The sequence below is a fragment of the Rhinatrema bivittatum genome, chromosome 2 (genome assembly GCF_901001135.1).
Source record: "Rhinatrema bivittatum chromosome 2, aRhiBiv1.1, whole genome shotgun sequence".
NCBI lineage: Eukaryota > Metazoa > Chordata > Amphibia > Gymnophiona > Rhinatrematidae > Rhinatrema > Rhinatrema bivittatum.
This window is the reverse complement of record NC_042616.1, coordinates 807,188,788-807,214,924: the sequence shown is the minus strand read 5'-3', so window position 1 is coordinate 807,214,924 and position 26,137 is coordinate 807,188,788. Positions and strand designations below refer to the sequence as shown.

The 26,137-nt window shown below is 48.7% G+C and overlaps 1 protein-coding gene across 1 annotated transcript in view; it reads left to right on the top strand.

The window, feature by feature from the left end:
- The window catches only part of ZC3H3 (zinc finger CCCH-type containing 3), a 777,623-nt gene that overhangs the window by 629,832 nt on the left and 121,654 nt on the right, over positions 1-26,137 (top strand). The window lies entirely within an intron of this gene.

The following is a 26,137-nucleotide window of genomic DNA, read 5'->3' as shown; positions in this document are numbered from 1 at the left end:
ACCCCCTTCCAGGGCCGCTACCAACCTCCCCCAGGACCTGCCAAATTTTAAGCGAAAGGTGGCCTCCGTGGCTCCTCTGCATACCCTCCCGGCACCGTAAATGTTGTTCAGTCTGGGTTCTAGCCTGCTGTGACCCGAGCCTAGCGCTTCTCCCATTGCGAGAGGAGCTATGCTTCAAATACCTCAAAGACAGAAAGAGTGCACAGGAAACGCAAGAAGGTGCTAGAACAAGTGGCCACAGGATGCATCTCCAAGAGGGGCACGCTCAGGAGTTACCCTAGAAAACAGTTCTTCACAGAGAGGCGGTGGGTGAATGAGGGGAGGTGATAGAAACCAGGAGGGCCTGGGTGCAAGCACAGAGGGATCCCTCGTGTACGATGAAAGGGGAAGCTGGGGATTAGGTGAGGTCTGCAATAGTGCACTGACAAGGAGAATGATGGACTCTTGTGGTCTTCGTGGGTGATCTTGTTCATCGTGGCTGTGTTTAAAGGGCCAGTGATGCTCCGTGCAGAGAGTCAGAAGTCAAAAGCTGGAGAAGAGTAGAATACCTTGCAATTCACAGCAGGGAAATCTCAGCATTGCGATCTGAATTTCAAAGTCATGTTACAAATGAAAATAGTTTAGAATCCACTGCCTTAGGCCAAGAGAGAAAACAATTTGTGTCTTCTAGCCAAATTTTGGCCATTATTTAGGAAGCTGCATCCTAGTAGGTCTTGCGTGTGGTATTGTTTCTGATCAATTGTCACATGTTCAGTTGGATGTTGGTGTGTGATATCATCTCTGATTGCTGGCATTGCGTTCAGACAGATGTTGGGAGCAGCAGTGCTGTGTAGGATTAGTGCGTAATATTGGCCGTGATCACTTGCCACAAGCTCAGGCAGATGTAGTGAGTTGCAGTGCTGTGGGAAGCTGGTGTGTGGTATCATACCTGATCACTCGCAGCATGCTCAGACAGATGTTGGGAGCTGCAATGTTGCATTGGTGTGTGGTATCCTGTTTGATGTGTGCTCAAACAGATGTTGGGAGCTGCACTGTTGAGGTGCTGTGTGGGGCTGGTGTGTGGTATCCTGCTTGATGCATGATTAGACAGATGGTAGCTGCACTATTGCAGTGCTGTGTGTGGTAACCTGCTTGATGCATACTCAGACAGATGTTAGGAGCTGCACTGTTGTATTGCTGTGTGGGGCTGGTGTGTGGTATCCTGCTTGATGCGTGCTCAGATAGATGTTGGGAACTGCACTATTGCATTGCTGTGTGGGGCTGGTGTGTGGTATCCTGCTTGATGCATGATTAGACAGATGTTGGGAGCTGCACTGTTGCATTGCTGTGTGGGGCTGATGTGTGGTATCCTGCTTGATGCTGGCTCAGATGTTGGGAGCTGCACTGTTGCATTGCTGTGTGGGGCTGATGTGTGGTATCCTGCTTGTTGCTGGCTCAGATAGATGTTGGGAACTGCACTATTGCATTGCTGTGTGGGGCTGGTGTGTGGAATCCTGCTTGATGCATGCTGAGATGTGTTGGGAGCTGCACTGTTGCATTGCTGTGTGGGGCTGGTGTGTGGTATCCTGCTTGATGCTGGCTCAGATGTTGGGAGCTGCACTGTTGCATTGCTGTGTGGGGCTGGTGTGTGGTATCCTGCTTGATGCTGGCTCAGATAGATGTTGGAAGCTGCACTGTTGCATTGCTGTGTGGGGCTGGTGTGTGGTATCTGCTTGATGCTGGCTCAGATAGATGTTGGAAGCTGCACTGTTGCATTGCTGTGTGGGGCTGGTGTGTGGTATCCTGCTTGGTGCATGCGCAGACAGATGTTGGTCGCTGCACTGTTGCATTGCTGTGTGGGGCTGGTGTGTGGTATCCTGCTTGATGCATGCTGAGACATGTTGGGAGTTGCACTGTTGCATTGCTGTGTGGGGCTGGTGTGTGGTATCCTGCTTGATGCATGATTAGACAGATGTTGGGAGTTGCACTGTTGCATTGCTGTGTGGGGCTGGTGTGTGGTATCCTTCTTGATGCATGCTAAGACAGATGTTGGTAACTGCACTGTTGCATTGCTGTGTGGGGCTGGTGTGTGGTATCCTGCTTGATGCATGCTGAGACATGTTGGGAGCTGCACTGTTGCATTGCTGTGTGGGGCTGGTGTGTGGTATCCTGCTTGATGCATGCTGAGACATGTTGGGAGTTGCACTGTTGCATTGCTGTTTGGGCTGGTGTGGTATCCTTGCTTGATGCATGCTGAGACATATGTTGGGAGCTGCACTGTTGCATTACTGTGTGGGGCCGGTGTGTGATGCATGCTGAGACAGATGTTGGTAGCTGCCCTGTTGCATTGCTGTGTGGGGCTGGTGTGTGGTATCCTGCTTGATGCATACTCAGATGTTGGAAGCTGCACTGTTGCATTGCTGTGTGGGGCTGGTGTATGGTATCCTGCTTGATGCATACTCAGATGTTGGGAGCTGCACTGTTGCATTGCTGTGTGGGGCTGGTGTGTGGTATCCTTGCTTGATGCATACTCAGATGGTGGGAGCTGCACTGTTGCATTGCTGTGTGGGGCTGGTGTGTGATGTGTGCCGAGACAGATGTTGGGAGCTGCACTGTTGCATTGCTGTGTGGGGCTGGTGTGTGGTATCCTTGCTTGATGCATACTCAGATGTTGGGAGCTGCACTGTTGCATTGCTGTGTGGGGCTGGTGTGTGATGTGTGCTGAGACAAATGTTGGGAGCTGCACTGTTGCATTGCTGTGTGGGGCTGGTGTGTGGTATCCTTGCTTGATGCATACTCAGATGTTGGGAGCTGCACTGTTGCATTGCTGTGTGGGGCTGGTGTGTGATGCGTGCTGAGACAGATGTTGGCAGCTGCACTGTTGCATTGCTGTGTGGGGCTGGTGTGTGGTATCCTTGCTTGATGCATACTCAGATGTTGGGAGCTGCACTGTTGCATTGCTATGTTGGGGCTGGTGTGTGGTATTGTTCCTGATGACTTACTGCATACTTAAGCTGAATAGTGAATTCTCTCCCACATGCCACTCTGTGAGAAATGGAATCAGTAGTTACAGCTTTATACCTACAAATTCCGGAGCAATCCTTGTACTCTGGGCAAGAAGAAAAAATTGGGGGACGGAAGGTCCTGTGAAATCAGAGCAGCTATTTATTAAGGGCAAACATGACTTGTTTGCTGGGATATATCCCTATTGTGCACAACTCTGTCACTAAGGCCAGTTCCAGATCTTCTGTACCCCTGCCCTGTATAGGATTTCCCTTCCCCTTGGCAAGCCCTGTACGGGACTCATCCTGTGCACTAGTGAGCGGTTAGGATGCATTAACCCTTTGCTCTCTGTCAGGCTGGCAATACCCACCAGTGTATGATAACAAAGTAAGGTTTAACCCTTTCCCTGCTAAGTCAGCCCCCTCTGTGGCAGGACACCCTTCCTGGAAAGGATAGGAAGAGTAGAACGGACTGGCTCCAAGCACTATTTCCAGCCCACGTACACCAGCCGAAGTATGCTGGGCTGCATCTGTGGGCAGCCTTTTTCAACTATTCCCATTTAAATGAAAATACAAAAGAGATATTTAGAATATTTATTCTATTAGTGAAAGTGCTTACTGCGCCTTTCTTGGCACGTCAGAAGAGCTGTTGTACTGTCAATGATGGATAGCAGCCTCCGACTATGCGGGGGGTGGGAGACTGCTGAGCAAGCCAGGCTAGGATGGGGAAGGGAAGACGCAGCCTGGACTTCGCAGGGTTAATAAAATTCTCTAAATACTGGAGAATTGCTGAGGCTGGTGCTTTTTGCTTGAAGTGGAAGTCCTGAAATGGACCCCAGAGGGTTTGTAATATTCTACTGAATCGAGTAAAAATGTTAACCTTGCTTCATAAAACGGTGGCTTGTTAAAGATGCGCAGTCCCTGCTCGTGTGAATAATTTAGGATGGAAGTAAATCTCCTGATCTTTTCTGTCTTTCTGTCCTGTGCTCTGCTGCTGCAGTGGCTGTCTGTCTGTCTGTCTCTGGGTTAGGCATCTAACAAGGACAGAGACAAATGCTGGCCATATCAAAATCTGAAAGTAGGTTTTTGGGTTGTTTTTTTTAAAGAAAGTCCATTTTATTCTTAGAAAAGAGCATTGGCTTAAAGCGTGGAGCCAGGATTTGGGTGATTCTTGAAAACTAATCCTGGTTGTGGCACTAACTGACTGCGTGACCTTGGATGAGTCACTTTATCCCCCTGTGTCCCGGTTCTAATCCCAGCTCTGTCACTGACTCTCTGTGTGACCCTGGGTGCGTCACTTTATCCCCCTGTGCCTCAGTTCTAGTCTCAGCTCTATCACTGACTCTCTGTGTGACCCTGGGTGAGTCAATTTTATCCCCCTGTGTCTCTGTTCTAATCCCAGCTCTGAAACTGACTCTCTGTGTGAGCATGGGTGTGTGAGACACTTTATCTCCTTGTGCCTCAGTTCTAATCCCAGCTCTGTCACTGATTCTCCGTGTGATTCTGGGTGAGTCACGTTATCTCCCTTTGCCTCAGTTCTAATCCCAGCTCTGTCACTGTCTCTCTGTGTGACCCTGGGTGAGTTTCTTTATCTCCCTGTGCCTCAGCTCTAATCCCAGCTCTGTCACTGACTCTCTCTGTGACTCTGGGTGAGTCACTTTTTCTCACAGGACAAGCAGGATGGTAGTCCTCACATATGGGTGACATCACATGATGGAGCCCAATCACGGAACACTTCTGTCAAAGTTTCCAGAACTTTGACTGGCCCCTACTGGGCATGCCCAGCATGGCACTAACCCTGCAGCCAGCAGGGGTCCCCCTTCAGTCTTCTTTTTTCCGTGCGGCAGTAGCCACGTGGTTAAGGAGCTCTGCAGAGATTCCTGACAGGAATTTTCCTCATGGGGGTCCCTTCTTTAACTTTTGCAAGCTGCAGTACTCCGGTAAGTTTTTTACCCATTTTCCATCGATTACCGTCAAGTTTGGCCCTCGCAGCCTACTGGCTGTTGACTGTACTGCGGCTCAATTTTTTCATGACCATGGCGTCGGGGTTCCATCGGTGCCCGGACTGTAATCGCACCATGTCCATCACAGACCCCCACAAAGTCTGTGTAATGTGTCTCAGACGTGAGCACGATGTCCTGACCTGCACCAAATTTGCCCTAATGACACCAAAAGGTCGCAAGGCCAGAATGGAGAAGATGGAACTTCTCTTCCACGCTCAAACCCCGACTCCATCCATTGCATCCACGTCGTCAGAACTGGCACCGTCATCTTCACGCCAGTATCGACCACCGGCCGGTGACCGCTCGGCATCGATGACATCTTGGCCTTTGACACCCTCTACTCCCCTTAGGACCAAGGGGATCGTAGAGAGAAACATCGCCATCGAAAGTCTCGGACCATCGAGGGAGCGAAATCATCGACCTCGCCCTCGTCCGAGCCGCCATCGAAGAAACCCCGTCCAGAAAAGGCACCAACCTTTTCGGTGACCGGGTCACCGAGGCAACCCTCACCCGACAGGGGATCGGGAGCCGCGACACCGTCTTTAATGGTGGTCCCTCCAGCTATGCCTCTGCCTCCTTCTTCTCTTCCGGAGTTGGGGCTGCTTGCTCCAGGTCTCCAAGAAGAACTAAACCGGATGATTCAGGAGGCCATCGACGAGGCAATGCAATGACTCCAGGTTCCTCCGACACCGGTACCGATTGTGGAACCGACCACAGACCCGATTCCGGCAGCTTTGGCACCACTGCTCTCCAGGATGGAAGCGCTCATTGTCGCTTTTCCACCGATGGATCCCGGTTCACCGATGACTTCAGTGCCCTTCCCACTTACTCTGTCATCGGGAGGAGAAACACTGTTCCACATCCCTCCATCAGGAGTTCTGCCTCAGCCATCGATGCCGATACGTCCATCGCCACCAGTACAACCATCAGTGCCGATACGCCCGTCGGCGCCACCAAGCCATCCATCGGTGCCTTCGATGCCTTCATCGGTGCCTCCAATTATTCCTTCGATTCCTTCGGAGCCTAGACCAGGACCTTCAGGTTTCCCACCACCTCGTCCCCCTCTAGTTCCTAGAGGGGCAGGTGCTGATCCCTATGATACCTGGAGTAATGATTCCTCACTAGACACAGATGATTTGCCTTCATCACATTCACCCTCTGAAAGTAGAAAGTGTTCTCCTCCAGAAGACCTTTCCTTTATAAATTTTGTGAAGGAGATGTCTGAATTGGTTCCCTTCCAATTACCGACTGAACAGGGCGATAGGCATCAAATGATGGAGTTGCTACAATTCTTGGATGCTCCCAAGGAAATAACCTCCATCCCTATCCACCAGGTTCTTCTAGATCTCCTCAAAAAGAACTGGGAACATCCTGGCTCCATTGCTCCAGTCCACAGGAAAGCTAACACTACCTATTTGGTGCAGTCAGCTCCGGGTTTTCAGAAACCTCAATTGATCACCAATCTGTAGTGGTAGAATCTGCACAGAAAAGAGCAAGGAGATCAAAACCTCATACTTCTTTTCCCCCTGGCAAGGAACAGAAGTTTCTAGATGCCATTGGTCGCCGTGTCTTCCAGGGTTGAGGCAGGCAAGCATGAGATCAGATCATCTTATGATATCTTTGATACTGCTACTAGGGTATCTGCTGTTGCTATTTTGGCAATAAGATGGGCCTGGCTCACGTCTTCTGACCTTCGCCCTGAGGTACAAGACAGGTTATCTGACCTGCCCTGTGTAGGAGATAATCTGTTTGGTGAACAGATTCAACGGACGGTGGCAGAACTCAAGGGCCATCATGAGACCCTATGACAGCTCTCTTTGATGCCGTCTGAGTACTCCTCGAAACAGTCCTTCCATAAGGACTCTAAGAAGTCATTCTTCCGGCCGAAGAAATCCTATCCACCACCAGCTAGAACTAGTTCTACAAGACCGTTTCAAAAAGCCCAGTCTCGTCAGATACGAAAACAAAAACCACAAGCAGCTCCTCAATCAGGTCCTGCTTCCGGTTTTTGACTTCTGCATAGAGAGCAGCAGCCAGCTTCCATTGCCTCACATACCTGTGGGAGGTCGATTGTGCCATTTCAACAACAGGTGGCACTCAATCACCTCAGACCAGTGGGTCCTGGCAATCATCACTCAGGGTTATCATCTGAACTTCCTCTCCATTCCACCGGACTCCCCACCTCTACCAACATGGAGAACGTTGGATCACTCCATCCTTCTGGAACAGGAGATCTCACTCCTCCTCCAGTCCAAGGCAATAGAACCAGTACCCTGCTCTCAGCACGGACTAGGGTTCTATTCCCGGTACTTTCTAATCCCCAAAAAATCGGGAGGCGTCCGTCCAATTCTGGACCTACGTGCCCTCAACAAGTACCTCCAGCGAGAGAAGTTCAAGATGGTAATCTTGGGCTCGCTTCTTCCTCTTCTGCAAAGAGGAAACTGACTCTGCTCTCTCGACCTCCAGAACGCATACACTCATATTGCGATAACCCCATCTCATCGCAAATACCTGAGGTTCCTAGTAGGCCCCAAGCACTACCAGTACAGAGTGCTTCCCTTCGGCCTTGCGTCTGCACCATGAGTCTTCACAAAATGTTTCGTAATGGTTGCAGCCTTCCTCAGAACCCAAGGTGTTCACGTCTACCCCTATCTAGACGATTGATTAATCAGGGCCCCCACTCAGCAAGCTGCCCTGTCGTCCCTGCACCTTACCTTGCACACTCTAATTTCACTAGGATTTCTTGTCAACTACGACAAATCCTACTTAGTCCCATCTCAAACCTTATCGTTCATTGGGGCAGACTTGGACACCTTGCAGGTAACGACCTTTCTCCCTCAACAGCGTGCTCTCACTCTAGTGTCTCTCGCATGCCAGCTGCAGTCTCATCACTTCACTACTGCACGCCACTTTCTCATCCTCCTGGGACACATGGCATCCTCTGTCCAGGTCACACCAATGGCCCGCTTGGCCACGAGAGTCATGCAGTGGACTCTAAGGTCACAATGGACTCAAAGCATTTAGTCCCTGTCGACCATTGTCCACATAACAGACTCACTCCGTCAGTCTCTTGCCTGGTGGACAAATCAGATCAATCTCCTCTGTCCAAAACAGAGGAAATATTCCTGCATAATGGAGCTGCTTCAAATTCCATGCCAGTGCATACTTTTCTGCAAGATCTTCCAGCATTGGGAGTTAGGCCTCACCATAAGGTGATGCAGTCTCCTACTCTAGGGGACTGTCTTCATGAACTGGAAGGGGAATAAGTGGGTTCCATCTACTCTGAGTTCCTTCCAAATGTTTCTGCAGTGGATCAGTGGAGCTCTCTGCCTCAGTCACCTTCTTTGTCATCAGGTCATGGCTTATTGTTCCCCTGTGATCGGGAGAAGTGGAAGGTTCATGGGGATTCCATTTAATCTTCTACTAGATTTGCCTCAGCCTACCTCTCCTCCGGCAGATCTTTGCTACTCCAGGTTTTTGGATAAGTTGGTGAAGACATTGTCCATCAGTGTTGGGAAAGAAAAAGGCCAGAGAATGGATGTCTTTGGGCTCCTTCAATTCCCAGCGGATTCCACAGCTGTCCCAGTTCACAAACTCCTCCAAGACCTTCAGATGAGGATGTGGCAGACGATTACATTGTGCCTTCTGGTAACCCGGGAACTAGACCTGAAGTTTAGAGTTCAAGCCATCCCGGGATCTGGGGTGCTTCAATTGCCTCACCACTCTGTGGTGGTGGAGTCAGCATTGAAACATGCTAAGTGCCCTTGAGATCATTCAAACATGCCTCATGAGAAGCATGCAAAGACATTAGATGCATTTGGGAAATAGGTCTTCCAGGGGTCCATGCTGAGTGCCCAGATTGCAGCTCACCAGTTCATTGTGGTGCAATATTTGCACAAATATGTCCAGAAGCTAAACCTTTTGATGGAGTTGTCAGACCTAGAACAGGCAAGCTTCCCCCTAAGCAATTGTAGGCATGGAGGAATGTGAGAAGCACCTTATTGATTTATATACAAAGGGTTTAAAATGCTGCCATGACTTTGGCTGCTTCGGTAGAGGCCTGAAGGCTAACATGGTTATAGGGAAGTGGCCTGTAAGAGAATGTGCATGAATGGCTTGCAGATGTAGCCTATACAAGGACAAATTGTTTGGCAACACAGGTGAAGGGATGGTGGCTCTAATCCAGAAGCATCAGCCCACACTGCAGTCGTTATCTGGCACAGGAAGGGACCAAGCTGGCTCTAGCCAATGCCAGTATTTCTCTTACCAGCACCCATTCTTCCAAAGACGTCCCTTCCACTCTTTTCGGTGTCTTCGAGCTCCTTCCACTCTTCAGGAGTAGCAGCTGCCTGCCCAAGGTCAGTAGAGGGAGAAGCTTAGCAACAGACACAACTTAAACCGCCTAACAGTTTTTGACCACTATGAGACCGGCCTCCCCATCTCATCTGGTAGTGGGAATAGTTCAGTCCTTCCTCCCGAAATAGCTCAGGATCACCAAGGACTGGTGGATTTTGAAAAATGTGGAGTATGGTTATCATCATTTACACTTACCTCACCCTCCTCCAACCCAATGAATTTCAGTCCTCAGCATCAACCCTTCTCAGTCTGTCACTCCTTCATTAGAAAGTGGTCAAACCTGTATCTTCCCAGGAGTGTAGCCAGGGCTTCTATTCCTGGTATTTCCTAAGGATTAAGACACCGATCAAACTGCTGGTTTGGAAGAGGTTCAAGATGAACTCCCTCCAAATGATCCTCACTTTCATTCAGCCAAGGGATTGGTTGTGTGCTCTGGATCTGAAAGACGTTATGCACACATTTCCATTCATCCCACCCACGAGGAAGGATGCACGCTGTCAATACAAGGTGTGCACGTCCATGAAATGCTTTGCAGTAGTGCTGGCACTGCTTTATTGGTAGGGAGTCTGCAAAAACCATTGATTATCGTGCAATAAAACCAAACCACAGTGGTAACGTGCGTGTTTAAAAAAAAATCTGTTTCCTATTGAAATTGGCTGCTTTGCAAGCATTTCCATGCATTAAATTTATTCATGCATGCAAAGCAGCTAATGTATAGGTAATCCTATGCAAATGCATTGCTATTTATTTATTTGTAAGCCACCCTTCCCTAGTTCAGGGCGGGGTTCAATATGTACATACATAAAATCAATGTAATAACTAATAAAACAATACAATAAAACATGACTTGCCTCAAAAAATACAAGCTGCATTATTGTAACACAAACTCAGGAATTGTGGATAAAAGATCCCAGGGGCATCAGGATGCTAACTCTCATCCGGATCTCCCCAGGATGCTTCTTAAAGGGCCAAGTGGCCCAAAAATAATCTGGCCCACACTATTGAACCCCCACCTTCGGGGGTCTGAGTAGATCTCCCACCACCTGTCGTGGGCCCAGCGGGCCCAAAAGTCTAAATAATTAAATTTCTCACACAGTGACACCTCACCCCCCTCCCAAATGCCTCCCCTTTGTTCAAACTTACCCCAAAACGAAAGACACCTCCCCCATATCCCAACCCCTCCCACCCCTCTCTTACATAGAAAATAGACCCCCGGAGCACAGAGGTTGACTCATTGGGAGGGGATGTTTTCCAGGCCGTGTGGTCCTTTAAGACGACGGCAGCTCCGGGAGAAGTGGACACCATTGAGCGTTAGTGAGTCCTTCCCCGCGATATTTTTTATCGCTGGGAAACCGTTGCAATATTTTCCCAGGGAGAGGCCAAATATTGCAAGAACAAAACCCCCATGCACGCACGATATTGTGTCCCTCCTGCGATAAAATATTTTTTGACCAATATGTAGATTCTCATTGAGGTTACTGACCTTGAAAATGGTGTTTCTTGTGGCAATTTGTTCTGCGTGTAGAGTAACTAAACTGCAGGCCTTGTCTTGCTAGGAGCCCTTCTACAGGTGACTCCGTGGGCGATAGAGCTGTATTCTGTTCCTTTTTTGGTTTTTGCCAAAAGCAGTCTCGGATTTTCACTTGAGTCAGTCAGTTTCCCTGCCATCTCTGGACAGGGTAAGAGATATGGAGGAATATCGCCTGTTGCGGCCCTTGGATGTCAAGAGGCATATCTTGCAGTATTTGGAGGTTTCCAAACCTCTCAGGAAGATGGATTGCCTGTTTGTTCTCCACAGGGAGGGGAGTAAACAGGGCGAGCCAGCGTCACCACCTACAATAGCCCACTGGATTAAGGAGGCAGTCATGGCCGTGTACGTGGATGCTGAGCAGCCTTTGCCTGGTCAAGTTAGTGCTCATTCTACTAGGGCTTAGGCAATGTCATGGACGGAGATTAGATTTTTGTCTCCCGTCAACATTTGCCGAGCTGCGACGTGGTCCTCCTTACACTTTTTTCCAGGCATTACCTCATGAATGTGCATGCCCAGGAGGGCGGTGTTGATCGGACCGTGGGCAGCCCTCCATCCCTGTTCAGAAGTAGCTTTGGTACAGCCCACTGGTTCTGGATCCACCTGTCCGTATACTAAGAAAGGAGAAATTATGACGTACCTGATGATTTCCTTTTCTTTAATAAGGACAGATGGATCCACCTTCCCGCCGTTGGCTGTCGGATGGTTGTGCTGTTGTCCTGCTGCGTGTTCCAGGGGTTATTGGTAAGTGTCCATCCAGTCCCCTAGACTAGTGTTATTTTACTCCTTGTCTGAGCTCAGTGTTTTCCTGTTGGCTGAGTGCTGGAATGGTTATCTATTAATAATCAAGTTTTGTTAGCCTGTCCACAGTTGGCTTTTGCAGAGAATACTGGCAGGCTGATGGTCAGTGCAGGGGTGTATATATATATATACCTTGACGTCAGCTTTGCTCCATCTCCATCTGCTGGTAGAGGTGCATAATCCACTGGTTCTGAATTCACCTGTCCTTATTAAAGAAAAGGAAATTATCAGGTACGTAGTAATTTCTCCTTGTTGGAGGGAGCTGGGCTTTTTTTTTGATGGGCCCAGGATAGAGACAATGAATCGGGAGAGGGGGAGGGGGGGTCACAGCACAGTAATTGTTCGCACAGGGCAGTAAAATAAAAAAAAAAGCTAGCACCGGTCCTGGCCAGGCTTCAAATCCCACTGCCACTCCTTGTGGCTTTGGGCAAGTCACTTCACCCTCCGTTGGCCTCTGAATGTAACTGCTTTTGAGCTACCGATGAAACCGCCTGAGCTGAGTCTAAAAGCGCGCGAATACTTTGTACCCATGTTGCATGCTGACGGCGGAGCTTCCTTTTGAAAATGGGGTTGAGGGTCTTTTAGATTTAGTGCTTTCTTTTCCTAATCTGAGGGCTTGTCGCCAGGTTTACTGGTAGGAACCCAGGCACTCTAGGCCATGGCACATAGACGACAGTGTGGTGCCCTCTCCAGTACCTTGCTGAGGCCAAGACGGTAGTCAAGACAGCAGGATGACGGCAGAACCCGCTGCGCCAGCGAAAAAGGACTGCAGTGTACTCTTCCCTCCGGCCTTGTCCAGACTTTGGCTCCTGCCTTCATTAGCAATCCGCTGTGTAGCAAAGAGAAATTAAAGAGCATTTATAGCTAAAGTGAAACAGAAATAAACAAGAAAAGCTATATTCCATGTGTTTGATAACTTCTCGGTAATAATTTCCCAGACTGTGAGATGCTGAGTGTATCTTCTGCCAGATTTTAACGATAGGACAGTCAGAATCTCCCAGTCTGCTTCCATCTGTACCCAGCTGTAAAACTGAAGCCATCAAAATAATCTGTTTACGAGCTGTCACTTCATGAAGCAGGAAATCTTCCCAACAGCGTCTCCACCTCCCAGCATTGCCGGGCTATCCTGTTTGTTAATGCAGACTGCACAAAGCCGTAAGGTATTGTACCTGTAAGGGGTTCACGCTGCTGTCTTCCCACAGAAGAGCTGCTGTTCTCTTGAGTTATAATTGGTGAATAATTTAAAGGAGACCTGCCTTTTCCTTAGGCTGTATTCAGTGGATAGTACTAAGGAGACCCAACTTTGCTGGGTCTATAATTGCTGTATAGTATAAAGGAGACCTGTCTTTTCCTCAGGCTTTATTCAGTGGATAGTACTAAGGAGACCCACCTTTGCTGGGTCTATAATTGCTGTATAGTATAAAGGAGACCTGACTTTTCTCATAAAAACATGCCCTACTGGGTCCATCAAGCCCAGCATCCTGCTTCCAACAGTGGCCAATCCAGGCCATAAGAACCTGGCAAGTACCCAAAAACTAAGTCTATTCCATGTTACCATTGCTAATGGCAGTGGCTATTCTCTAAGTGAACTTAATAGCAGGTAATGGACTTCTCCTCCAAGAACTTATCCAATCCTTTTTTAAACACAGCTATACTTACTGCACGAACCACATTCTCTGGCAACAAATTCCAGAGTTTAATTGTGCGTTGAGTAAAAAAGAACTTTCTCCGATTAGTTTTAAATGTGCCCCATGCTAACTTCATGGAGTGTCCCCTAGTCTTTCTACTATCCGAAAGAGTAAATAACCGATTCACATCTACCCATTCTAGACCTCTCATGATTTTAAACACCTCTATCATATCCCCCCTCAGTCGTCTCTTCTCCAAGGTGAAAAGTCCTAACCTCTTTAGTCTTTCCTCATAGGGGAGTTGTTCCATTCCCCTTATCATTTTGGTAGCCCTTCTCTGTACCTTCTCCATCGCAATTATATCTTTTTTGAGATGCGGCGACCAGAATTGTATACAGTATTCAAGGTGCGGTCTCACCATGGAGTGATACAGAGGCATTATGACATTTTCCGTTTTATTCACCATTCCCTTTCTAATAATTCCCAACATTCTGTTTGCTTTTTTGAATGTTGGGAATTATTAGAAAGGGAATGGTGAATAAAACGGAAAATGTCATAATGCCTCTGTATCGCTCTGTATTCTCAGGCTGTAATCAGTGGATAGTACTAAGGAGACCCACCTTTGCTGGGTCTATAATTGCTGTATAGGATAAAGGAGACCTGCCTTTTCCTCAGGCTGTATTCAGTGGATAGTATTAAGGAGACCCTCCTTTGCCTGGGGCTATAATTGCTGTATAGGATAAAGGAGACCTGCCTTTTCCTTGTATAGAGTCACACATCAAGAGAAGAACTAGACTTTATAATATATCGTTTCAACACTTTTATTGTGCAGTCGCACATGTTCCAACTACCTAGACATTTAAAATCTATCTAACACACACAGATACCCATGCATTCACCACTCATATCACATAACATCCAATGAACATTTTTAAATATGTTTGTCTCATACAAGGATATTTTGTTGCTCCATTAAATTCTTTAACAAAGTGTTCTTCTGCTTATAACAAATTCAAATGCTTCTATATAAATTCAAGTCCAACAAAGAACTTTGTTTCATCCTATTAAGAGGGCGTCTTCAGGGACAAATTAAAGAACTTCAACAAATTCTTCAAGGAGCAGATTTCATCACCAAAACACAAATACCCGAGAGACTTCCTTCAACACACGACTAGTACCGAAGCTTCAATGTCTTCAACCTTCTTCAACCTCGAATGTCAGTTCCGGGTGAACATGTCTGATCAATGGTTTGAAGATTTCTATTAATGAGAAACCTACGGGAAAGCCAGTTTTCTGGGAATGCATTAAGAACTATATCGGAGCCTTGTGCTCTTAACACGTGAAGGATTTTGTATGGTGTAGAACATTCCATGTACTCGTGAAGTTACGTGAAGCAATTTGATGTTTGAAGAAGGTTGAAGACACTGAAGCTTCGGTACTAGTCATGTGTTGAAGGAAGTCTCTCGGGTATATGTGTTTTGGTGATGAAATCTGCTCCTTGAAGAATTCGTTGAAGTTCAATTTGTCCCTGAAGACGCCCTCTTAATAGGATGAAACAAAGTTCTTTGTTGGACTTGAATTTATATAGAAGCATATGAATTTGTTATAAGCAGAAGAACACTTTGTTAAAGAATTTAATGGAGCAACAAAATATCCTTGTATGAGACAAACATATTTAAAAATGTTCATTGGATGTTATGTGATATGAGTGGTGAATGTATGGGTATCTGTGTGTGTTAGATAGATTTTAAATGTCTAGGTAGTTGGAACATGTGCGATTGCACAATAAAAGTGTTGAAACGATATATTATAAAGTCTAGTTCTTCTCTTGATGGGTGACTTAGTACATTATTAGAGAAGGCTTTTTGAACGTTACCCCTAGTGTCATTATGCTGTATAGACCACAAGGTGTGGCACGCTGTGTCAGACCCAAGATTCAGCAGGGGCCAGTCCAGATCAGTGGAAGGTACCTGGCAGATCCATTTCCCACGTCTGCCTGGCTAAGACTTGTTTATGGACTTTTCCTCCAGGAACCTGCACAAACCTCGTAAACCTTGCCACATCCTCGGGCAACAAATTCCAAGCTCGATAGTGCGCTGAGTGAAAAAAAATATTTTGCCACTTTATGTTGTCCCTGCTTCTTGTCAGGGTAAAGAAGAAATGAATTTGTTTCGGAAGGGATCACTTTTCAAAGAAGCCACATCCCAAAATAGTTTCTCGGGGCTTCTGTTATGTCTGCCCAGAGACGACTTCTTCAGTATTTCAGGATGCGGAAGATGAGCGCGGGGAAAAGGGGGGTGAAATCTCGATGGCGTTTCGTCATTAAGATCAGACCATGAAGAGCAATTAAAAATGTGAAGCTCCGAATCGAACGGCGCTCACTGTGTGACCTTCAGCACGTCCCTTAACCTCCCTGCTCTCTGGGGCAGGCTCTGCCTTCTAAAAATGCGAGGTGAAACTCTCACCCTCAGTCCTGCAGAGGTTTCTTACCAAAGTGAGTGTCTAGTGTTGTCTTTTCTGGGTTCGATCTGTAAACAACTCATCTTAAATAGGACTCTTGGTTTTACAGAGAACTACTGAAAGATTTTAAATTCTCAATTTCTACTCTGTTTATTTTTATCCAAAAAAAATCTGAAAGTACAGGAGGACTGGCTTAAAGGGATCTGGGCTGTGTACCTGCAGGCAGGGCCAGTGTAAGGGGAGGGCAAGAAGGGGCCAAACGTGAGGGGGGGCACCTGGCCTGCCTTTTGGAGTTAGCCTGCAAGCATGCGAGTGCCAAAAGCAATTTGTTGCCTGGGGTGCTCTCTTGTCCAGCAACTGCCCCGCCGTAGGTCAAAGCAGAAAGCAAAGGGTGTAAAAAGCAAATCATCCATAGCCAAGAGGCAGAAGAATGGGGAGAAATACCGCACTTGCAGTCAGCTTCTTCTGAGCCAAAACAGGGGGGGGCAGGATTTAGTTTGTTAAAAATAAGGCAGGGAAATGTAGCCAGGAAAGTGCAAGTCCTGATTCCCTAACTGGAGTGAAGCCAGCTGAGCCCCTGTGGCACTGGATCCTGCGCCATAGCAAGCGTTGAGGATGGGGAGCCAGAATCGGCTTTCTGGGAAGCGCTGGAGGAGTGGGACATTCCTCCTTCCTTTCTGGCTTCCTGTGTCCAGTTGTTGCGGGTGGATTACACGGAGCCTGGCTGGAGCGGGCCCAGCTCCTTTTTTTTTTTTTTCTCTCTCTCTCTCTTTTTATGGTACAACCTGCTAGTTGGCCTGGGTCCCGCTCTGGGTATAATTAGTCACCCCCCGACAGGTGGGAGGGATTGGGTAACAGCAGGAATGAGGTCGCCCTCCCTTACAGCTCCAGACCCATCACCCCACCCCCCTCCCCTCCTCTTCACCTCAGCTGACATGTGCCGTGCGGCAAGCAGGTTTTCAGTAACCCAAGCCCGTGCTGGAAGAAACTCCCACATACTCCTCACCTTCTGGACTGCTGCTCGCACCGCTCGGGTTATCATGGGATTTTAGTCCGGCTCTAGTTCTCTGCCTCCCATGCCAAGGGACTCTGCCTCTGCAAGACTCCAGAGCTCGCAGGCAGACGTTAGGTGGCCATGGCTACTGGCATGCTCTGCCAAGCAGGAGACCTGCGTTGGATTGTAAGATTGTGTTAGGGCTTCTCGGACTGGAGGTGCTGCTTAGATGGTGCTCACTGTCTCTGAGGAATTGAAGGTCACGCACTGCTCTTATACTGACACCTAGAGGCAGGATAAAGAACTGCATTGGAAAGTAGCTCTTGGAGAGCCACAGCCTGTCACCTCACCCTCAAGACGTTACTATAGAGGTTAAAGAAGAATGGGAAAATATTTAAAGCCATGCAGATGGACAAAATTTGAGGAAACATGTATCAGAATATTTTTTTAGAAATCCCTCCAAAAATCCAAAACTGGACTGGACTGAAATTCCTTGGTGGCATGGAGTTGGGTTGGAAACTCTAATATCAACAGACCAGGCTGGGGGAGCTGATACTGACAGACCCCTCTCCCTGCAGAACCAGGCTAAGAGAGCTGATACTGACAGACTCCTCTCCCTGCAGAACCAGGCTAAGAGAGCTGATACTGACAGACCCCTCTCCCTGCAGAACCAGGCTAAGAGAGCTGATACTGACAGACCCCTCTCCCTGCAGGACCAGGCTGGAGGAGCTGATACTGACAGACCCCTCTTCCTGCAGAACCAGGCTAAGAGAGCTGATACTGACAGACTCCTCTCCCTGCAGAACCAGGCTAAGAGAGCTGATACTGACAGACCCCTCTCCCTGGAGGACCAGGCTAAGAAAGCTGATACTGACAGACCCCTCTCCCTGCAGGACCAGGCTGGGGGAGCTGATACTGACAGACCCCTCTCCCTGCAGGACCAGGCTGGGGGAGCTGATAATGACAGACCCCTCTCCCTGTAGGACCAGGATAAAAGAGCTGATACTGACAGACCCCTCTCCCTGCAGGACCAGGCTAAGAAAGCTGATACTGACAGACCCCTCTCCCTGCAGGACCAGGCTAAGAAAGCTGATACTCACAGACCCCTCTCCCTGCAGGACCAGGCTAAGAAAGCTGATACTGACAGACCCTTCTCCCTGCAGGACCAGGCTGGGGGAGCTGATACTCACAGACCCCTCTCCCTGCAGGACCAGGCTGGGGGAGCTGATACTGACAGACCCCTCTCCCTGCAGGACCAGGCTGGGGGAGCTGATAATGACAGTCCCCTCTCCCTGCAGAACCAGGCTAAGAGAGCTGATACTGACAGACCCCTCTCCCTGCAGGACCAGGCTAAGAGAGCTGATACTGACAGACCCCTCTCCCTGCAGGACCAGGCTAAGAAAGCTGATACTGACAGACCCCTCTCCCTGCAGGACCAGGCTAAGAGAGCTGATACGGACAGACCCCTCTCCCTGCAGGACCAGGCTGGGGGAGCTGATACTGACAGACCCCTCTCCCTGTAGGACCAGGATAAAAGAGCTGATACTGACAGACCCCTCTCCCTGCAGGACCAGGCTGGGGGAGCTGATACTGACAGACCCCTCTCCCTGCAGGACCAGGCTGGGGGAGCTGATACTGACAGACCCCTCTCCCTGCAGGACCAGGCTGGGGGAGCTGATACTGACAGACCCCTCTCCCTGCAGGACCAGGCTGGGGGAGCTGATACTCACAGACCCCTCTCCCTGCAGGACCAGGATGGGGGAGCTGATACTGACAGACCCCTCTCCCTGCAGGACCAGGCTGGGGGAGCTGATACTGACAGACCCCTCTCCCTGCAGGACCAGGCTGGGGGAGCTGATACTGACAGACCCCTCTCCCTGCAGGACCAGGATGGGGGAGCTGATACTGACAGACCCCTCTCCCTGCAGGACCAGGCTGGGGGAGCTGATACTGACAGACCCCTCTCCCTGCAGGACCAGGCTGGGGGAGCTGATACTCACAGACCCCTCTCCCTGCAGGACCAGGCTGGGGGAGCTGATACTGACAGACCCCTCTCCCTGCAGGACCAGGCTGGGGGAGCTGATACTCACAGACCCCTCTCCCTGCAGGACCAGGCTGGGGGAGCTGATACTCACAGACCCCTCTCCCTGCAGGACCAGGCTAAGAGAGCTGATACTGACAGACCCCTCTCCCTGCAGGACCAGGCTGGAGGAGCTGATACTGACAGACCCCTCTCCCTGTAGGACCAGGATAAAAGAGCTGATACTGACAGACCCCTCTCCCTGCAGGACCAGGCTGGGGGAGCTGATACTGACAGACCCCTCTCCCTGCAGGACCAGGCTAAGAAAGCTGATACTGACAGACCCCTCTCCCTGCAGGACCAGGCTAAGAAAGCTGATACTGACAGACCCCTCTCCCTGCAGGACCAGGCTGGGGGAGCTGATACTGACAGACCCCTCTCCCTGCAGGACCAGGCTGGGGGAGCTGATACTCACAGACCCCTCTCCCTGCAGGACCAGGCTGGGGGAGCTGATACTGACAGACCCCTCTCCCTGCAGGACCAGGCTGGGGGAGCTGATACTCACAGACCCCTCTCCCTGCAGGACCAGGCTGGGGGAGCTGATACTCACAGACCCCTCTCCCTGCAGGACCAGGCTAAGAGAGCTGATACTGACAGACCCCTCTCCCTGCAGGACCAGGCTGGAGGAGCTGATACTGACAGACCCCTCTCCCTGTAGGACCAGGATAAAAGAGCTGATACTGACAGACCCCTCTCCCTGCAGGACCAGGCTGGGGGAGCTGATACTCACAGACCCCTCTCCCTGCAGGACCAGGCTGGGGGAGCTGATACTGACAGACCCCTCTCCCTGCAGGACCAGGCTGGGGGAGCTGATACTCACAGACCCCTCTCCCTGCAGGACCAGGCTAAGAGAGCTGATACTGACAGACCCCTCTCCCTGCAGGACCAGGCTGGAGGAGCTGATACTGACAGACCCCTCTCCCTGCAGGACCAGGCTGGGGGAGCTGATACTGACAGACCCCTCTCCCTGCAGGACCAGGCTGGGGGAGCTGATACTCACAGACCCCTCTCCCTGCAGGACCAGGCTGGGGGAGCTGATACTGACAGACCCCTCTCCCTGCAGGACCAGGCTAAGAGAGCTGATACTGACAGACCCCTCTCCCTGCAGGACCAGGCTAAGAGAGCTGATACTGACAGACCCCTCTCCCTGCAGGACCAGGCTGGAGGAGCTGATACTGACAGACCCCTCTCCATGCAGGACCAGGCTGGAGGAGCTGATACTGACAGACCCCTCTCCCTGCAGGACCAGGCTAAGAGAGCTGATACTGACAGACCCCTCTCCCTGCAGAACCAGGCTAAGAGAGCTGATACTGACAGACCCCTCTCCCTGCAGGACCAGGATGGGGGAGCTGATACTGACAGACCCCTCTCCCTGCAGGACCAGGCTGGGGGAGCTGATACTGACAGACCCCTCTCCCTGCAGGACCAGGCTGGAGGAGCTGATACTGACAGACCCCTCTCCCTGCAGGACCAGGCTGGAGGAGCTGATACTGACAGACCCCTCTCCCTGCAGGACCAGGCTGGGGGTGGTTATATCTGTGGGACGTTTGGACACCTTACTGGGTGCACCCATCTCTATTCCAAGAAATACCATTTTTGGGGCTGGTCCATGAGTCTTCTCTCCTGCAAGGGATCCCAGACTCCTTTGCTTTGGCCTGCAAATCACTTAGGAGGGCCCCACATTATTGTGCATTTGGACTTGCAAAGAGGAAGTCATTGCCCACCTGCTGTTAGGCGACCCAGTGGACAAATGATTTAAACTTTTCAAAGTATGCGCACGCCATGGAGCAACCCATGGGCATGCATTTATCAAAGTGGTATTTGCCATCCTAGGGATAAGCCAGTAGCCAAAAGGAGGAAGGCTGTAGCTGCAGTAGCCTTAGCTTTGGCCAGCTTGATCATCCTTTCATTGTAATCTTTCTATATATTACTTTGGCAACACAGATGATATTGTCATGCCAATAAAGATATCTAAATGTAAAAGCCACAGCCCCCTCTCCCTGCAGGTCTCTGCTGGGGCAGCCTGTAGAAGTCATTAGAAACCAAAGGTTGGAGCTCTGCCTTGGAATGAATTTACAGGCAGCGGGTCTTTCTGTTACACTTTTTCAGGAGCCAGCAAGGCTGTGCTTTTTAAAAGGGAGATTAGTTACTCTTGTGTTCCTTTCTTACCTCTGTTGGATTTTAAATTACAATGGAAAATTTGCTGAAAAGAGAGGAAGTAAAAGTGCAAATGGCTGTAAGTTTGAGTTCCCAGCATCTGATTAGAGAGCAGTGTAAGTGATTCATTCCTAGTGTCCTTCAGGCAGTACCCTGACTCAGGAGATAGCACGATTTACACCAGGGGTAATACCTGCTGCTTACCAGGGTGGTAATTCTTGGATCAAGGAGAGAGCAGCCTTTATACCAGGGACAATACTCGAGACCAGGAGGTGCAGTGCCCAGACTCAAGAGGTAGCAGTGTTTACGCTTTGGACAATACTCAAGACCAGGAGGGACAGTGCCCAGACTCAGGAGACAGCAGCGTTTATACCAGGGACAATACTCGGGATCGGGAGGGACAGTGCCCAGACTCAGGAGGTAGCAGTGTTTACGCTCTGGACAATACTCTGGATCGGGAGATACAATGCCCAGACTCAGGAAGTAGCAGTGTTCACACTCTGGACAATACTCGAGACCAGGAGGGACAGTGCCCAGACTCAGGAGGTAGCAGTGTTTACGCTCTGGACAATACTTGGGACCGGGAGGGGCAGTGCCCAGACTCAGGAGGTAGCAGTGTTTACGCTCTGGACAATACTCGAGACCAGGAGGGACAATGCCCAGACTCAGGAGGTAGCAGTGTTTACGCTCTGGGCAATACTCTGGATCGGGAGATACAATGCCCAGACTCAGGAGGTAGCAGTGTTTACGCTTTGGACAATACTCAAGACCAGGAGGGACAGTGCCCAGACTCAGGAGACAGCAGCGTTTATACCAGGGATAATACTCGAAACCAGGAGGGACAGTGCCCAGACTCAGGAGACAGCAGCGTTTATACCAGGGATAATACTCGAGACCAGGAGGGACAGTGCCCAGACTCAGGAGGTAGCAGTGTTTACGCTCTGGACAATACTTGGGATCAGGAGGGACAGTGCCCAGACTCAGGAGGTAGCAGTGTTTACGCTCTGGACAATACTCGGGATCGGGAGGGACAGTGCCCAGACTCAGGAGGTAGCAGTGTTTATACCAGGGATAATACTTGAGACCAGGAGGGACAGTGCCCAGACTCAGGAGGTAGCAGTGTTTACGCTCTGGGCAATACTCTGGACCGGGAGAGACAGTGCCCAGACTCAGGAGGTAGCAGTGTTTACGCTCTGGACAATACTCGGGACCAGGAGAGACAATGCCCCGACCCAGGAGGTAGCAGTGTTTACGCTCTGGACAATACTCGAGACCGGGAGGGACAGTGCCCAGACTCAGGAGGTAGCAGTGTTTACGCTCTGGACAATACTCGAGACCGGGAGGGACAGTGCCCAGACTCAGGAGGTAGCAGTGTTTACGCTCTGGACAATACTCGGGACTGGGAGGGAGAGTGCCCAGACTCAGGAGGTAGCAGTGTTTACGCTCTGGACAATACTCGGGACCAGGAGGTACCAGTGCTTATGCTAGGGACAATGCCTGGACTAGAGAGGTAGCAGTATTTTATACTGGCCTATTTTTGGTTATAAAAGATTCTTTGCTGACTGCTAGAACTATGCATATAGAGTATATCATGGCAGTATCGTATTCTCACTCTACCAGAGGAATGGAATACTGTTCTGTTCTAGAAACTGAGCATCCGCTGAAGGAGATATTCAATAAAATAAGTGATAATTCTCCTAAAACAGCATCTGAAAACTGGCAGTTTGGCCAATGGAGGAGCTGAGTTGCTCCATGCTGGGGTTTTTGAGAGTACTAGCATTTTTTCATCTGAATGGCATATAGACTGTCAGGCTTTCACTTTTATCAGCTGATTAGGAAAATCCCGTCTGTGTAGAGTGGGGAGACGTCATGAACAGAGAAGGATCACATTACTGATACTGAGTGAAACATGTCCAAGGTTTTGGGGTGCCTGAGGTGAGGGGAGTCCGTATGAGGTAATACTGCTCTCGGGGCCGATCGTGTTCCTGCTATTGAGTGGAATATATTCATGGTGCTGAGGTGCATGTTGTGGGGAGAGGTCATGTGAGGAAACACTGCTGATACTGAGTGGTACATGTCCAAAGTATCAGGATGCACGGGGTATTTGTAGACGCTTTGACATGCTCCATGGGGTATGTGCATGCTGTCCTGCATCACAGATGTCACATGGGGCCCGCTCAGTTCTAGTTTTTGTGGTACTTAACAGTCACAGAGAGGGGCTTGTTTTTTTGTCAGCGGGGCCTCTAGGTTCACCTTCTTCCGTTCACATTAGGTTCATTAGATAGGTTTTTGTTTTTTTTTTATTTATTTATCAATTTTACAAGTTTAATTCAAGAATACTTGAAATGAAACATTTACACTTCACATAGTTTGATAATCCAACAATTGAATCAACTTCTTAATTACAGAAATATTTATCTAGCATTTAATAACTCATATTTTCTTCCTTCAAATCAATGAAGTGAAGTGTATTTTAGCCCACAAATTGGATCCAAGAATCTCACAACCTAAAGAAATTATAATAAAACACTAATTCTAGCATAGGGGAAGTTACAATTTTTATTCATAGACCTTTTAATTCGCCTCTAGAAGTTTGCGTCAAGTCACAGGAGAGGAGGACGCTACAGGGCTCTGTTTACTAGAAATAAAAGATGTTAGTTGAGAGGGTTGAAAGAACATAAAGGAATTTCCTTGAAATTTAACCAAGCACTTGCATGGAAACTTTAACAAAAACATCCCTCCCAATTCTAACACTTGTGATTTTAACAAAAGAAATTGCTGACGGCGCTTCTGCGTCGTCCTCGCTAGGTCAGGAAATATCTGAACTTTAATGCCCAAGAAATTTTCATTACGGTGGGAAAAATACTTTTTGAAAACCCATTCTCTATCTGATTGAAGCAGGAAAACCACAATCAATGTAGATGGAACTGCTACATTTTCTTCCAACTGTTCTAGCAGCTCAGAAATATTCATAGTTGGTGTTGTTTCCCTAGGGGCTAAAATCTGAAAATTATCCAGATTACTTTCAATAATTCTCTTTGGTGGTATATAAAAGACCTTAGATATTATTGGAAGAGTCTCTTCAGTAATTTTTAGATTCTCTATCATATACTTCCTCCAGAGATCTTTAGCAGGCATATATGATATTTTGGGAAAATTAATGCATCTCAGATGTCTGGCACGCATCTGAATGTCCAGATTTTCCACTTTCTGTTGTAGTATCTGATTTTCTTTTATTAGATTACATTGAAGATTATTTAAACTGTCCGTTTTTACTTCCATTGCATGTGTCTTTTTCTTATTTTCCCCCAGGTCTTTTTCAACAGTCAACATTCTTGTTTCTAACTTTTCCACTGCTTTTACAGTTGAGAGAATCTGTCGTTGAATATTGTTATTAGTTTCTTTTATCGCTTCCCAAATCGTTTGCAAAGTAAAGTCTTGTGGTCTTACCAGCTGACATACTTGGGCCACATTTTCGGTAGCTTCCCCACTGTTTGCAGATATTCCTGCTGCTCTTTCTTCTTGTAAAAGTCGCTCCGGCGTCTCTTCTCTCTCTGCTTGTTGCAGCTCCACTTCAGGCGTTACTCCCGTCCCAGAACCCGGATGTAATCGTGTGGGGAGACTAACCTCCGGCAGCGTGGGCTCTAAAGAGGATTCCCCTGGGGTAACAACACTCTGTACCTCTGGTTCCTCTCGACGCTGCTCGGCATATCTCACAGCAGGGTTCTCGGGTGGGCGTCTATCCTCCGGCGAGAATATCAAAAACTGCTCAGGGCTGCTCTCGGACACCTCTTCCCTCCGAGATTCAGCCAGCGAGCTCCTGCCAGGAGTTTCAACTCCCCGACGGATGTGAGCGTCCATAGGACCCAGGACCGCATGAGTCGAGGGGGGCTCTAGAGCTGGCCTCTCCCTCGCTCTCTTCTTGCGGCCCGAATGCGGCATCAATCAACGGTAAGGAAAGTTAGAGAGAGACGCTCACATACGTCTTACCTCTCCGCCATCTTGGATCTAGATAGGTTTTTCTCATTCAAGTTTGTTTTCTTTCTTTTTCATCATCTGCTGGGTGCATTGGTATCAGAGCTTTCAACAGTATTAGTCACGTCTTTTGTAAAATCAAGTCTTTAGATTTCACCTTGTTTAATCTTTCGACCGATGCCTGAGAAGCAGGAGAAGGCCTGCGGTTTCAATAAGTGCCCTCAGTGTGGATGTATCATGTCTATCACAGAACCTCATGACAGATGGTTACTCCACCCGGGGGACAACACAGTGTTAATGAGTGCTCCACATGCAGAAAGATGACTCCTAAAGAACTGTGTGATTCCTGCCTGGAACTAAACACTTTGGGTAGTCGAAGTTCCACCTGTAGACATTAAAGGCATCGATATCAGCATTGAAGGGCCCAAGAGCTGCACTGGCTTTGACATCAAGGAAGCATTGCTCTACCTCAACACTGAGCACTTATAAAGACCAGGGAGATAAATATAAGAACATGCCATACTGGGTCAGACCAAGGGTCCATCAAGGCCAGGATCCTGTGTCCACCAGTGGCCAATCCAGGCCATAAGAACCTGGCAAGTACCCAAACACTAAGAAGATCCCAAGCTACTGTTGCTTATTGATTAATAGCAGTTTATGGACTTCTCCTCAAGGAACTTATCCAAACCTTTTTTAAAACCCAGTTACGCTAACTGCTGTAACCATATCCTCTGGCAATGAATTCTGGAACTTAATTATGTGTTGAATGAAAAAGAATTTTCTATGATTTGTTTTAAGTGAGTTACTTGCTAACTTCATGGAGTGCCCCCTAGTCCTCCTATTATCTGAGAGAGTAAATAACTGATTTACATTTACCTGTTCAAGACTTTCCTGATTTTGTAGACCTCTATGATATCCCCTCTGTCGTCTCTTCTCCAAACTGAACAGCCCTAACCTCTTTAGCCTTTCCTCATAGGGGAAGCGTCCCATGCCCCTTATCATTTACCTTCTCCATCGCAATTATATCTTTTTTGAGATGTGGCGACCAGAATTGTACACAGTATTCAAGGTGCGGTCTCACCATGGAGCGATATAGAGGCATTATGACATTTTCCATTTTATTCACCATTCCCTTCCCAATAATTCCCAACATTCTGTTTGCTTTTTTGACTGC